We start from the raw sequence: 16,863 nt of genomic DNA on the forward strand, positions 1-16,863 counted from the left end.
AAAAATAGTTTGAAATGACAATTTTTTTCCATCTTTAATGAGGTTTTCAGCAAATTATGAACAGGCTGATAAATAAAACAACTCTAATGGTTACACTGAACTGCCAAGTGAACAAAAAACAAATTACTCCAGACCAAGATTGGGGGTGGGTGGTTGGAAAGGGGGAGAGAGACATAAAGTCCCCTAAACTAGAAATAAACACACGCGGCCTTACAGTACTCATGTAAAATTCCTCATTATTTCCACCCCTGTATGCCCTCCACGGCACGTTTAAGATGTTCTGCTGCATGATGCTTGATTGTAGCCTCTGTAGCTTCTTTATCCCATTTTATGACTGCAGCTGCAAGAGTTGAACAAAAACAAAAAATCCATAAGTAACATTGCAAGTTAACATACAATATTTTTATACTGGCTCATTGTTTACAAGCGTGGAGGAGGATTGTTCAAATTTATTGTATGTTGAATGACATATTTATGGATTTTTGTCAGTTAATTTAAAATGGTTTGTATTAGTCTTCGCAAGTTCACTTTGTAAACAACGGGGCGGTACTTCTGCCTACGTCCAGCATGAAACTGCATTGATTTGGACTTCAACAATTTGGTTACCGTTGAAGTCCATTGTGTGGAGAAAAATCCTGGAATGTTTTCCTCAAAAACTTAATTTCTTTTCCTCTGAAGAAAGAAAGACATGAATATCTTGGATGGCATTGGGGTGAGTAAATTATCAGGAAATTTTCATTTTGAGGTGAACTAATCCTTGAAGTGGCAATACTACAGTGACCAATGGTGACTGGTGTGGTATATGGCAGCAAACAAATGACTGAAAATGGGTTCTGTAAACTCGCGTCGCTGTATGTTAGGAAGGTGTAAGACTGCAATAGACAGTGGCCTTGGGTGACAAGATATTTAAGATAGCAATCATGAATTGAGAGAGACTGCATATAATAAAATTTCTCAAGCACAGCCCAAATGTAATGCTTTTGGATACTATAACTTCCATTTTAGCAAATACTAGATTACTTGTAGATGAGTTTAGAAAGAGGTAATCCAGTGAAGTATCCAGCTCCAGCGTTATCAGTTCTGCTGTCAGTACTGGAGAAATTGAGAAAATGCACTTACTATTTATTAATGATAAATAGATGTTATCTTGCAAATTCCATCTTTGCCAGCCGTTTCTATACGAGATAATATTAAATCATCTGTCTATGATGCATTTTTGATATTTGCAATGCAGAAGAGAGTTGTTGTAAAATGCAGTCTCTACTGTTGCATTGCGGTTACTTGTTTGATAATAAAAAAGAGCTATTTAAGTAAGGGATAATGTAAAGCAAGGCGGATGTTATAGCGAATACAACCCCGCAGGCTGATGCGGAGGGGTCTTGAATCTGCCTGAAGGGGTTGTATTCGCTATAACAACCGCCTCGCTCTACATTATCCCGCTTATTACATGGCTACCCACCAAATAAATTTATAATTTGACATAAAAAATTGATTTAAAAAGGAGTTTATTCATTTAAAAAGGATTGTATTGCTTCTGCTAAAGAAAATACTCCGTTACGTCTCTACGGTTAGAATCCTGCGTCTATAGCAAACCTGTTTTTCATGGCAACGGTGTGTTAAACTTAGCAGAGTTGTGTTATCAAGAAATAACACACCGCTTTCTACATTAGAGTTCAACCAAGCCATGTAATAATGGACAATAATTTCGAGCAAGGGACGCTGTTTCCAACTTCAAGGTGGCTTATGTGTGTGCGCACCGAAACCGACCGCAACTAGACAAGGAAATTATATTTTAGGCTTTGTGTGCGCATTTAACCATCAAATACACAACAAAATATGTCAAAATGACCGGATTGGAGAGTATTCACTTAAACAGTTCATATCTTAAATTGGTGTAAATAGTTTGGAGAAAAGGGGAGATTGGTATTATTTGATCTGCATTCAGTCTAATAAACCTTCTGATGATTGCATCATTAATGTGAATCAAACAAAAGGCAAAGAGAAAATACTCACAGCCCTTGAATGATTAACTTTGTCTTGATGAATTGTCTTAATGCTTACCCTCACTTTTGTCTATCTGAGTGCTTTTAATTTATTAAAATAGAACAATGTAAAAAAAAAAAAAAAAAAAGAAAAAAATTAGTTCATTGTGTTTTTAAACTTTATGCATGTAGCATGTGCTTTTCAATTTGCAATTTTTTTTAAAGTTTGTTCAGTAGGTTACCAGTTTAAAAAGTACAATTGGGTATCATTTTATTATAATAATACTAACATAATTTGTGTACCTTTACCTTTCAAAAGTTTTAGTCGTCTCCAGAGGCAGTTTCTGCTTCTTCACCTTCCCCTTCATATTGAATTTTGCCATCAGCCGGTTGGTAAAGAGCCTGAAGAAACAAATTCACCATTTAGAAATTACATGTGTGTGGTAATCTACAGGAACTGTAGCATGGGTGAGAGTGCCAAGAGTGAATTAAAGAAATGGGGGCATGGGACACTGTTGTTTTCTGGAATCGATTAAACAAACCTCTTAGAAGTGACCATTTGCTCTGAGAAAGACCTCCCAGAGTATCTTGAGATTGGCCTTTGAACATTTTCAGAATCTGAAAGACAAAATGTGTCAAATATTACTTTATTGTTCGTAATAGTGGATATAGCTCTTGTAGCAAGTTGTGTGCCCATATAACTCGAGCAACCCCAGTGCAGAGCTCCTGCCTCTGTTGTACTGAGCGGACAGTCAACTTGCTTGGTTCTCACGGAAAATGCACACACAGATTAGTGATGATAATGCTGAAATGTGTATTTCTCGACTCAAACTAGCAACAACAACTTAATTATTGATAATACCTATAATGATCAATAAGCCATTGATGACTGGATAAAAACTCTTAAAACTTCATTGTAGCTAAGAAGACACACCTAAGAAGACGGCTGACAAGAAATGTATACACACACACAGACACAGTATATTGCTTTTAATTTATTTAGCATATAGTTAACATAAATAATACTATATAAATGAAAGTCAAAAGCCCACAGTCATGCCTGGAAACAAATCCTGTTCAAATAGGATATATGGGCCATTCTATAGAATTGGTTTAAAGTTAAACAAATTTTTATGCAAGCAAATTTTATAATATCCAATGTAAACATTTCTAGTAATTGTGCAGTTAATCATCATATTGTATTTTCAGACAGGTTTGGAATATTTATCCTCTCCCCAAAATTGTGACTAATGAAACACAATAATATGAAAGTCAACAACAATTACAATTTTAACTATTCCAAGTGTAATTTTTCCTTTGTAAAAAGCATAAATTTTATCATACGTATTTCAAAGTTAAGGATTCATTAGTATTGTCTAAAAACATTCATATTTCGTCTCAAACATATATATATATTTTATGATACATTAATATAGGGCGTATACATTTTAATTTGCAGTGTAATAGCATACGTTTAAAACATTGCATTTTATTTAAACAACATATTTCATGAACATATTTCAGCAGATTTTTACTCATCTCAGTATTGCAATATAGTTAAGGAAAAGCTAAACTATAATAGCGTTACGTTCATGTAAAAATAGCATGTTGTAATTGTAGTAAACGAGCATCTGAGCCGTTCATTCACGCATACAAACGCGATTCATATTAGAACAAAGATATTTACGTTTGAATATCGCGCGCTTTCAGCGGTTGATTAGCAGATAATGAGTTGCCATGAGAACGACTAACGTCTCTCTTTTTATATAGATTACATAAACAGAATATTCTCTTTCGTTTTGAATTAGATCATTAAAAAGTAAACACTTAAATTATTATAAAGATTACTCTTGACAGTGTATTTGCTGAGTTTTGCTTACGTTTAGAGACCTGCTCCAGAAAAAAAGTTCATGTAGAAGGAGAGGCAGAAAGCACACAAAAGCATAATGTTTTGTTTCGATTGTAAGTGGACACATAAAAAAGACATTTTACAGTTTATTTTTCCATATTTCAAGTCTGTATGACCATAAATGACGGAGTATTTTAAGTCTATTTTGCTGCTATGTAAAAAAAAAAAAAAAAAACAGCAGAACGCGCGGGCGCATTTGTCGACTTTTCGGTTAATGTGCCCGCGCAAATTGCCGCAGTTTTAAGAAGTTTTTCAAGGTATTAGGGGGCATGTGTGACTTCCAATTCATCTGATATCATCTCTCAACTGAATAACATATTAAATTAATTTTTTTTAAATGTTTACTTACCTGTTTTAGGGTTTTAGTTCAATTAAGGCAGTGTCTCTCTCCACGTGTCAGCAGCCTCTTTCATCGGCAGGATACTTTTCCTGGTGACTTTGCAGTGTGACGTGTAGTGATGTCCGGTTCGTGAACGAATCGTTCTTTTGAACCGGTTCTTTTTAGTGAACTGGTCGAACCAGTACACTAAATCGGACTGAATCGTTCGAAACAGTTCGCGTCTTGCGTCAGCACTGATCCACAACAAGTTACTAAAGTTACTCACTTTCGGACATGCCTGAGTCCTGACAGTCCCTTCGACTCAAAATAAACCAATATCCCGGAGTAGGCATATATGTTACTCCAGTAAATCCAACAGTTCACTGAACTGAGACATGTTGTGCTGAGAGAAGTGATGAGCACGAGCAGTTGATACTGAGCATGCGCGCACTACCGAACGTACAGGTACAGCGGTTCTCGGATCACCAGTACAGAACTGAGAACTGTTTCTTTCGGACACGTTCGATACGGAGAACCGATGAGCTGATGAGCTGAGCATGCGTGCAATTTTTTCAGAGGGACGAAGTGTAACAAAATAAAACATGTTAGAAACATGTTTATCACATACCGGTAGGCTACTGCCTTTTCACTGTATTATTTTAAAGATTGGAAACGCAAAGAATGGATTATAAAACTAAACATTTATTATTATAATAAAACATTATTTTCTGGAACAGATCATTTCATTTCTAAGTAAGTTGATATACATTTTTGACGTAAACTCTTGCCAAGGTTTTAAAGGGTGCAAAGTAAAAGTTTACGTATTAAACATTAACGTATTAAACAGATATGCATCAAGTTTTTAGTTTTGTCGACTGAATAAGGCTATAGCCTAGTAAGGTTTCAGTAGTTTTCAGCTCACACACAGGCATATGCTACGGTTCTCGAGTCAAGAACTGGTTGTTGCAGCAATTCACGGATCACCAGCACAGAACCGAGAACTGTTTCTTTCGGACACGTTCGATACAGAGAACCGACGAGCTGGAGAGACTGCGCATGCGTGATCGCACCGTCTCTGAACCGAACTTTCTTTTGGCCAACTGATGCTGTTTATACTGTCTATGTGCTGTGCTGATACATGAGCACGGGTGAACCAAGGACTTGAATGAGGGGCCGAATTCGGCGAAATGTAAGTTTATTTAATTACAAATTAAATAAAAATGATGAAGACCAGTTTATTCACTTTAAGACATGTAAAACATCCGCGTTTGCGCATCGCCTTAGGCCTACAGGGTTCATTCTCAAAACGTAAAAGAAACCTATCCAAGATGATTATGAAGATGAGTACTATAATTTAACTGAATTTATGATTACAAATGCCTTTATTTGAATGTATATTTATCCGCCGGGATGATAGAATTGACATCATTACGTGATGACGTAAAAGAACTGGTGAACCGGTTTTTTGAACCGGTTCATTGAAACGAACTGTCCGAAAGAACCGGTTCGCGGAAAAGAACCGGACTTCCCATCACTAGTGACGTGCGATTCTTCTTCTTTGATTTTTTTAACGGCGGTCGCAAACTGTTTTAGTGCATTACCGCCACCCTCAGGTTATAAATGATCTCTGGCTTACATGCTATGTCATTATACGAAATAAATAAATAAAACAAATGATTTTATCCAGCTTGGTAGCTCTTAGAAACTAAAAATAAATATTACATTATTTTATGGCCTGATGATTTATTTAATATTTCTTTTAAAATCCCTCCCATGCCCTAAATTTTCCTCTTCACTATGCTATCATATTTATTACACATCATAACAATACTCTGCTGATCAGGTACATTGCAATTATTATATAAACCAGTATCATGCTTCCCTATTAGATGCAGAGTTTTGTTTGGTCTAGTGTGCCCTAACTGTAACCTTGCAATGATTTCCCCCTTCGTACCCCAACCTAAGGGTTTATAAACATAGTTCCCCTCCCTTGTTTCCTCTATTCTATTGTTCCCGCCACATTCTCATAACTTTTTTCTTTATTATCGATTTAGCTTCTGATTTTCCTTCTTTGCTGTATATTGAAATATTTTGTGCTAGGGTTAGGGTAACCCTAACCCTAACCCTAACCCTAATCTCACACATACGTATTTGCTATATTTGTTCATCAGTACAGGATTCTGTGTCCTCCAATGACATCAGGACATTTTGTGATGAGATATATGTGCTAAATCAACATTGAATTAGGAGTCTTTACAAAAACAAAAATACACATATGATCCCACTCCAACATTTTTTATATAAATCTGTAACATTTTAGGCCCTTTGTGGGCTCAACCCTATTTGGAAGATCCAGAGAATCATGAAGCGTGCTCTGCACCACTTGATAGTGGGTTGTAATTCTACTGAATTGCTTTTAATGCTGGAAATTTGCATGCACTGTGCAAGTTTGAGCACACATTCACATCCAAAATTTCACAGTTTCTATTACTTAATCCATATATCAAATAAATAATTGATTCATTTTAGAATGATTGCATAATATCAACTTATTATGCAATATCATTTGCCATTTTCATAATAATGTGATTATTTACCAGTATTTCGTATGACTATTTGTCAAAAAACTTCTTGCATTTCACAATGACACATTTCAGATTGGTTCAGATACTGAAATAGTCTTCTGTCCAAAAGGAGTCCTGGCTTTCTTGCACATCCATACATATCCACAGTAAGGGTCCCTATTCAGATGTTCGATATTAAACCAAATTTGCACTTCCACAGATGTCCAAAGGGTTCCCTAGTCAGATGTTCAGATTTTGAACCAGTTTTGCATGTCCACAGACATCCAAAAGAGTCCCTAGTCAGACGTTCAGATATTAAACCAGTTTTGCACGTCCATAGACGTCCAAAAAAGTCCCTAGTCAGATGTTCAGATATTGAATCTGTTTTGCACGTCCACAGACGTCCAAAAGAGTCCCTAGTCAGATGTTCAGATTTTGAACCAGTTTTGCACGTCCACAGACGTCCAAAAGAGTCCCTAGTCAGACGTTCAGATATTAAACCAGTTTTGCACGTCCATAGACGTAAAAAAGAGTCCCTAGTCAGACGTTCAGATTTTGAACCAGTTTTGCACGTCCACAGACGTCAAAAAGAGTCCCTAGTCAGACGTTCAGATATTAAACCAGTTTTGCACGTCCATAGACGTAAAAAAGAGTCCCTAGTCAGACGTTCAGATTTTGAACCTGTTTTGCACGTCCACAGACGTCAAAAAGAGTCCCTAGTCAGACGTTCAGATATTAAACCAGTTTTGCACGTCCATAGACATAAAAAAGAGTCCCTAGTCAGACGTTTAAATATTGAACCTGTTTTGCACGTCCACAGACGTAAAAAAGAGTCCCTAGTCAGACGTTTAAATATTGAACCTGTTTTGCACGTCCACAGACGTCCAAAAGAGTCCCTAGTCAGACGTTCAGATTTTGAACCAGTTTTGCACGTCCACAGACGTCAAAAAGAGTCCCCAGTCAGACGTTCAGATTTTGAACCAGTTTTGCACGTCCACAGACGTCAAAAAGAGTCCCCAGTCAGACGTTTAAATTTCGAACCTGTTTTGCACGTCCACAGATGTCCATAGGGGGTCCTAGTCAGACGTTCAGGTTTTGAACCAGTTTTGCACGTCCACAGACGTCAAAAAAAGTCCCTATTCAGACGTTCAGATATTTAACCAGTTTTGCACGTCCACAGACGTCCATAGGGGGGTCCTAGTTAGACGTTCAGATTTTGAACCAGTTGTGCACGTCCACAGATGTCCATAGGGGGTCCTAGTCAGACGTTCAGATATTGAACAAGTTTTGCACGTCCACAGACGTCAAAAAGAGTCCCTTGGCAGACGTTCAGATTTTTAACCAGTTTTGCACGTCCACAGACGTCCATAGGGGGTCCTAGTTAGACGTTCAGATTTTGAACCTGTTTTGCACGTCCACAGACGTCCAAAAGAGTCCCTAGTCAGACGTTCAGATTTTTAACCAGTTTTGCACGTCCACAGACGTCCATAGGGGGTCCTAGTTAGACGTTCAGATTTTGAACCTGTTTTGCACGTCCACAGACGTCAAAAAGAGTCCCTAGTCAGACGTTCAGATATTGAACCAGTTTTGCACGTCCACAGACGTCAAAAAAAGTCCCTATTCAGACGTTCAGATATTGAACCAGTTTTGCACGTCCACAGATGTCCATAGGGGGTCCTAGTCAGACGTTCAGATTTTGAACCAGTTTTGCACGTCCACAGACGTCAAAAAAAGTCCCTATTCAGACGTTCAGACATTTAACCAGTTTTGCACGTCCACAGACGTCCATAGGGGGTCCTAGTTAGACGTTCAGATTTTGAACCTGTTTTGCACGTCCACAGACGTCCATAGGGGGTCCTAGTTAGACGTTCAGATATTGAACAAGTTTTGCACGTCCACAGACGTCAAAAAGAGTCCCTAGTCAGACGTTCAGATTTTGAACCTGTTTTGCACGTCCACAGACGTCCATAGGGGGTCCTAGTCAGACGTTCAGATTTCGAACCTGTTTTGCACGTCCACAGACGTCAAAAAGAGTCCCTAGTCAGACGTTCAGATTTTGAACCTGTTTTGCACGTCCATAGACGTCCATAGGGGGTCCTAGTCAGACGTTCAAATTTTGAACCTGTTTTGCACGTCCACAGACGTCCATAGGGGGTCCTAGTCAGACGTTCAGATATTGAACAAGTTTTGCACGTCCACAGACGTCAAAAAGAGTCCCTTGGCAGACGTTCAGATTTTTAACCAGTTTTGCACGTCCACAGACGTCCATAGGGGGTCCTAGTTAGACGTTCAGATTTTGAACCTGCTTTGCACGTCCACAGGACGTACAAAAGTGGTTCTGAACTGACAGACGTTATACAGACATGATCTGAACGTCTACCTGACGTCGCGTGTTTGCTGGGCACACACACACACACACACACACACACACACACAGATATATATATATATATATATATATATATATATATATATACATACATACATACATAAATATCTACATATGAGCAAAGAGACATACATAAAAACAATTTTGAGAGGTAGGTTAAATTATAAAATAACTGGTATTTGGATGGCTGATGACTCAGTATGTTCCAGTACTCACCATGATGAGTCTAGTTATTCAAAGCCAGTCCAGAGGAATGCCGGAAAATCGGCCACAGGGTAAGTGTTCCAGACAAGTGCATTTATAAAAACAATTCTTAAAAATTATTTAGTTTATGAATAGTTATCTAAAAGACAGCAGTGCATAGGCTAATTATTGACAGCTTTCCCAAATCATAAGTCTGCTACGCTATTGCATATTTATAATTAGTGTACAGTATCTAGAAGTAATGTTAATCTAGTGCTAGTTATTTGTCCTGCATTAGTTATTAATTAGTTTTGCATGAATTGTGAATTTTTTTTCATTATTTCTCTGGGAAGTATTGAAAAATAGTAGTTATTGATTAGTTATTAGTGAACTACCACTTAAATCTGTAAAAAAATTCAGTAGTTCTCTGTGAAGTATTAAAAAATAGTAGTTATTGATTAGTTAATAGTGAACTACCACTTAAATCTGTGTGCTATTACTTACTAATTCGTTAATCAGAGTAACTTGTTAGTTAATTGTAGTAACTAGATTGTTAATAGTGTGTTACTCATTTGTTCCTGTGTAGTTATTCATTAACGAAGGATCCGTATTTTAAAGTGTTACCAAATTAAGAGATAAGAAAGTATAATAAATTGACAGCTCTTTATTTATTGTCAAGCAACATGTGCAACATATTCCATATCCTCTTTTAGATGTGATTAGGAACAGCTTAGAGCTTAACAAAAATAGCTGACCAATCAGCAAATTAAAGCTTCCCCCACCATACCAATGGTGTGACAATTAGCAGACCCTCGATGTACACACCTCTTGTGCCTTTAGGAATTCCAAATGGAAAAGAGGGGGTTGGAACAGGAAAGCAAAAGTTTGTGTTGATTTTCATCCTTATAGGGAGGAACGAAAGCGCACCGCAGTGAAATCCACTAAAATTGTACGGCCCTGATTTCTATTAATTAATTACTATTACTTGAGCCAATGGCATTTGAAACGCACGCATGTTTGAATGCATGCATAAATGAAATGCACTTTACTTCCCAGACAGCAACATAGTGTCAGCCTAGATCTGGCCCACATCTGGTACGCGTAGAATCCACATGTACCAGTTGAACCCGGATCTGGGCTGACACTATGTTGCTGTCTGGGCGTCCACAAAGAGAAAATTGTCTTGAACTGATGCCATGGTGCATACACAATGTCGTAGGCTATTCTCTAAGCAATTATGCCAACGGTAAATATGCAAATATAACTACATCTAAAATAAAATATAGCAAATCAATGTGTAAAAACAAAGACATTACAGACCCATCAGTTAACAATGCATCCCACACACAACTACAGTACACATCCAATAAATATTTAATCTCTTGAAAATATTCATATTACATGCACTTGTTGTTTAACATGCAGAAAGAGAAGGCCGTTTTTGAGCCATTTAGTCCAACAGCAATTAGAAAAAAACATCAGGAAATGTAAATTACACACTTGGGGGTTTTGTATGAATGAAAATATCCCAGTGGATTTTCACCAACCGCTGAGCCTGAACCGCAGAATCAACAGGAGAAAGAATGAAAGATAACCTCAGTGTATCTGGATGAATTACCACACAGCTAGATGCACAATGATATAAGAAGGATGTTTTCTCTCATCTCTGATAAATCACCGTCTTCTCTTAATTAAAAAAAAAAAATATTCATTATATCTAGCCAAGTTTCATATGTAAGTTTCTCCTTACAGCAAATGTGAACAAATTCACTAAGACCGGAAGTGTATGAGTGGAAGTAAACATGCACATATTTGTATCGCCAAAGCTCCAACCTGGTCTCACAGGATTCCGTGAAATGTCCACGTGCCCTTAACTCAAAATCCGTGGAGCCATCACGGAATCGCCCCAAATTCCGTGATGCGGCCACGGATATTACTCCAATGCAAGTCAATGACACTGATCTTCCGTGGTCCACACACGGATACCCGTTTCAATGACGGAGTACAGATCTCACTCAATCGACGTGCTTTCTCATTTGGAAACGCAACATTTGAAGTATTTGTGAACTTTTCCAACAACAAATGCCATAATGAAGTTAACCTGACTGTTATTGAAGCTATTGCATTGTCCTGTCATCATAAAATTTCGGTTTGTTTCAGTTAGCCTAACCAAAGTCCCGTGATGGCACCACGGACCTCAACAACCTGACCTCACTCATGGACGTTGTAATGTTGCTGGCTTGTTTAGGAACTTATAAGCTTTAGGTCGACTGTGTTGCAATGGCATGTAATTAACTTGACATTTTGTCTCGTCCTGTCATCATAAAATCCAGTTTGATGGCGTTTTACACCTATTGCTCGCTTGGCTATAGTCAGATCTAAAATCTGTGATAGGAGCACGGAGTGAGTCTGTGGTGAGACCACGGATAACTCCAACGCGCAAGTCAATGACACTCATCTTCCGTGGTCCACACACGGATACCCGTTTCAATGACAGAGAACAGATCTCACTCAATGGACGTGCTTTCTCATTTGGAAACACAACATTTTAAGTATTTATTTATTTTCCAACACCAAATACCATAAAGACTTTAACCTCTCTGTTATTGTAGCTATTGCATTGTCCAGCCATCATAAAAATTCAGTCTGATTCTGTTAGCCAAACTGAAGTCCCGTGATGGCACCACGGACCTCAACAACCTGACCTCACTCACTGGATGGTGTGATGTTGCTCACTTGTTTAGAGACTTGAAAGCTTTATGTCGACTGTGTTGCAATTTTGTCTTGTCCTGCAGAGGTGGAAAGAGTAATAAAATATTCTACTCAAGTAAAAGTACTATTACTACCATTTTTTTTTACTTAAGTACAAGTAAAAGTACCGGTCGAAAAATCTACTCAAGTAAAAGTAAAAAGTAGCTCATTTAAAATTTACTCAGAGTAAAAGTTACTGAGTTACTTTTTTAACAGCGGGGGTGGGTTGGGGAGTCCCCCGAGTAGGGTTGTAATGGTATGAGATTTTCACAGTATGATAACCGATATAATGGTTTACGGTATTAAACAATTATTAAATATAAAACCTGTATTATTAAATTATGGTTATTATTATCATCAGTTAAAATGACAGTTAAATGGATGAAAACAGTTTTTTTGGAAACATTTGTTTGTTTTGTTTATTAAAATTTCAATAAAACATGTCTAATCAACTAATTTCAATAATTGATTATGAATTAGATTAAAGGAGTAACTACTAATTTAATTTAATTAATTTACCATATGATTCAGGAGAGAACATTTGATGAGTAAATACTGATTGCAATATTCTAGACACTGGGAAGGGCTGATCACGGCAAGACTCACTGCGACTCACTAGTAGCTCTTGTAATGGTTGGCTCCTAAAAGAGCTGTTGAGTTTGATATTGTAGAGCTTTAAAAAAAAGGACTAAGCAATCCTGCAAAACAGAAAGGAAGGTAATTTTAATACATTACTTGCAAATAGTCAGTTTATAACTGTATGATATGTTTTCTGTAAAGAGTGTTGCATAATTAAATGTTAAAAGCATTTTTATGTTATAAGTTCACTGATATGTGGGCATTTCTATGAATAAAATTATGTCTTTAATAGCAAGCAATAATCATACGAAAATGATTTACATGCAAACGGGACAGTTATCAGCAGTGTAACATTCTGATTATGACAAAATAATCGAGTGTCTGATGTCATGTGACAAGTCAGATAAGCTTTTCCACTCTTGCAAACAGAGGTAGGTTATGAGGTGTGGAGAGACATCATGTATCACTGGAACATGAACAGACGGGGACCAATTTGCAATTAATATAAACTTTCTGACAGTGTGTGTGATATCCGACAACTTTCCAAGAAGTGGCGCAACTGATTTACAAATATCGCGATAAATATGTACAGGAATTGAGGCAGTAGCCAATGACAGCACTAGGAGTAAAAGCTGCAGGATTGTGTACGAGTATACAAATATGTACGAGTATCGTACGAATTTGACAACTTGTTAAATCTTGTGAATTATTAAGACTTTCAGACTATGTTTGTACTGATTGGGATATGGGTTTTGTGAGAAAAGTTTTAAGAAACAACAAATGCTTGATCAAATGTTTGATTTAGGGTTAAAACCCAACACATACATAACATTGTGAATATTTGCCTTTGCAGCTTTCCGTCTCCTCCGTTTACTTCTCCTCAAACAATAATGGGCTGACTGAGTCCGAAAGGCCCTTTTGGTCTTTTCAGCTGGAAAAAGAGAAAAGAAAATATAATTATGTATAATATATAGGATTATTTAAAGGAAAAAGTACTGATTTACCTTACAAATATTATGTTACATTATAAAGCGTTAAAAGCATGGCAAGTGTTGTGGTTAATATGCATTTACATCAAATATCACTTTAAAACTATCAATACAGAGGTAAAAGCATGGTAAGTTTTGTGGTTACTGTCCTTTTACCACACTCTATCACAGTAAAACTAGGGTTACTGTGGTAAAAGCATGGTAAGTGTTGTGGTTACTGTGCATTTACAATAAGTATCACATTAAAACTACCAATAGTGTGGTAAAAGCATGGTAAGTTTTGTGGTTACTGTCCTTTTACCACACCCTATCACAGTAAAACTAATGTTACTGTGGTAAAAGCATGGTAAGTGTTGTTTTTACTGTGCTTCTACTACAAATACAACTTTGGAACTAATTGTACTTTTTTTAATCTGATATGAATATCTAAGCCTATAGCACGTCACGTGACAGGCAGTGTTTAATCATATATTTTGAATTAGAAAGCAATGAAACGCAAAGTCTCCGTGGAAATGGCAGATATATTTGGCAGATTAATATCGACAAACAGAAAAGACATTATATCACACATTATTAGGACAGCGTATTTATGTATTTATTTACTAGGCTACTTACCAACAGCTGACACACGTGAACTGATGCCAAATATCGCGATGTGTTCGGAACGAGACTTCTTCAGCGCGATTTCCTACTAATAAAATATCATTTTAAAAATATCCGTGGTCTCACCACAGACTCAATCCGTGCTCCTATCAAAGATTTTAGATCCGATAGATCCTATATAGCCAAGCGAGCAATAGGTGTAAAACGCCATCAAACTGGATTTTATGATGACAGGACAAGACAAAATTGCAATAAAGCTTTCAAGTGTCTAAACAAGTGAGCAACATCACACCATCCAGTGAGTGAGGTCAGGTTGTTGAGGTCCGTGGTGCCATCACGGGACTTCAGTTTGGCTAACAGAATCAGACTGAATTTTTATGATGGCTGGACAATGCAATAGCTACAATAACAGAGAGGTTAAAGTCTTTGTGGTATTTGGTGTTGGAAAATAAATAAATACTTAAAATGTTGTGTTTCCAAATGAGAAAGCACGTATTGAGTGAGATCTGTTCTCTGTCATTGAAACGGGTATCCGTGTGTGGACCACGGAAGATGAGTGTCATTGACTTGCGCGTTGGAGTTATCCGTGGTCTCACCACAGACTCACTCCGTGCTCCTATCACAGATTTTAGATCTGACTATAGCCAAGCGAGCAATAGGTGTAAAACGCCATCAGACTGGATTTTATGATGACAGGACGAGACAAAATGTCAAGTTAATTACATGCCATTGCAACACAGTCGACCTAAAGCTTATAAGTTCCTGAACAAGCCAGCAACATTACAACGTCCATGAGTGAGGTCAGGTTGTTGAGGTCCGTGGTGCCATCACGGGACTTTGGTTAGGCTAACTGAAACAAACCGAAATTTTATGATGACAGGACAATGCAATAGCTTCAATAACAGTCAGGTTAACTTCATTATGGCATTTGTTGTTGGAAAAGTTCACAAATACTTCAAATGTTGCGTTTCCAAATGAGAAAGCACGTCGATTGAGTGAGATCTGTACTCCGTCATTGAAACGGGTATCCGTGTGTGGACCACGGAAGATCAGTGTCATTGACTTGCATTGGAGTAATATCCGTGGCCGCATCACGGAATTTGGGGCGATTCCGTGATGGCTTCACGGATTTTGAGTTAAGGGCACGTGGACATTTCACGGAATCCTGTGAGACCAGGTTGCAACAAAAGCTCACATGCGCTATCTTGTATACCTAGACCATTGCTTTGTCTTTTCAGACTCTTGGTAGAGCTGCCAGACCAAGACCAGTGAATGAAGTGAAGCAACTTTAGCTGCACATAGAAAAATTGACTCTTTTTGAGATTGATTGACTCTTCTGATTGAATCTGATTGACTCTTCTGATTGGCCTATAGACCGCCGATCAACTATATAAAATGATTATCGGCCAATAACAATCGGCGCCACTATCAATCGGAGCATCCTTAAACGGTATAGTACAAGTCACACAGAAAAAAAATTATATTTAAGGTTTACCAAAAGTGATAATGTGATGTTTGCCTTAGAAATCACCACTTTAAACATTAAATGTCAAAAACATCTGTTTGATTTACTGTTTTTTGGTCTATCAAAACTTTTGACATGAAAATGCATGGCATCTTGTTCCTCATAAAAATTAGTACGGAGCTTCCAATTGACACATATGTGATTTAAAACAGAATTGACTTAGGGATATGGTCTTGACTGTCTGTGTGTGTGATGAGCCCGTTTCAATCACTCTCCGACCATGGACTCTAGGGTCCTTGTGTCTCTTGTCGTATTAATCTATCGACTGTGCTGGCATCTGTGCTGGAAAGCTGCTAAATGCCCTGTGCCACCTAAGAATACTAATGTAGATGCAGATAGTGTGTTTGGCCATCTCAGCATCATTGATCTCCCTGCAGGCCTTGGAAGGGCTAGACGGATGGGATGTCACCTGAGAGTATTCTTTTGAGCCTTGTGTCTCACTGCGAGTCACCTTCTCAACTAAACCCTCATAACTAATGAAAATCCTGCAAGTCAGTTTCAGCTTAAGGTTTAGATGACTAAGATAGGTCAGTCACTGCTGACAAAGTTTCTTTTAATTACCAGGAGTGAAAGTCTGTCCTCACAAGCCCACTAATGAGCTGCCAGTTATTAGGAAGCAAAACCAGTTGGTGCAATATAGTCTGGCATTTATCCTAATTAAAAGTGATTTACTGGCATGTTGTGTTCTAGACCTAACGTAAATGTCCTATTCAAGGCTGAAGAAATGGAAGCAGTCTGGTTAGAGATCTGAACAAACTTCTAACTTCGAGTTAAACAACAGTTCGACTATTGTAGAGCGCAGCTTGTCTTGCACTGTTTATGCTACCGACATGAATGATGCTTGAGGAGAGGTGTTCTACTACTTTCTTAAAGTGTAAACTGCAGGTAAAAATTTTCACGAAGATAATGCAATGTGTTTATTAAACATAAAGATAAGAACCGCCTACCATTGTTTTTTATACCAAAATGCTGAATATAATATGAAAAGTTGGCACTTTTAACAGTGGTTTTAACCGCTCCTGCTCCCTTCCACTAGATGGGGCGTGACGTCATAAGAGGAACCACTAGTA

At 37.7% G+C, this 16,863-nt stretch overlaps 1 long non-coding RNA gene across 1 annotated transcript; it reads right to left on the minus strand.

Annotated features, from left to right (window-relative positions):
• Positions 1-208: 208 nt before the first annotated feature.
• On the minus strand, positions 209-2,603 carry LOC308689581. Its single transcript, XR_014030021.1, has 3 exons — positions 2,525-2,603; positions 2,292-2,384; positions 209-340 (listed from the first exon to the last, which is right to left on the minus strand). It is a non-coding gene; the product is annotated as an uncharacterized lncRNA (long non-coding RNA).
• Positions 2,604-16,863: the final 14,260 nt, after the last annotated feature.

The sequence above is a fragment of the Scardinius erythrophthalmus genome (genome assembly GCF_964197995.2).
Source record: "Scardinius erythrophthalmus genome assembly, chromosome: 4".
Lineage (NCBI taxonomy): Eukaryota > Metazoa > Chordata > Actinopteri > Cypriniformes > Leuciscidae > Scardinius > Scardinius erythrophthalmus.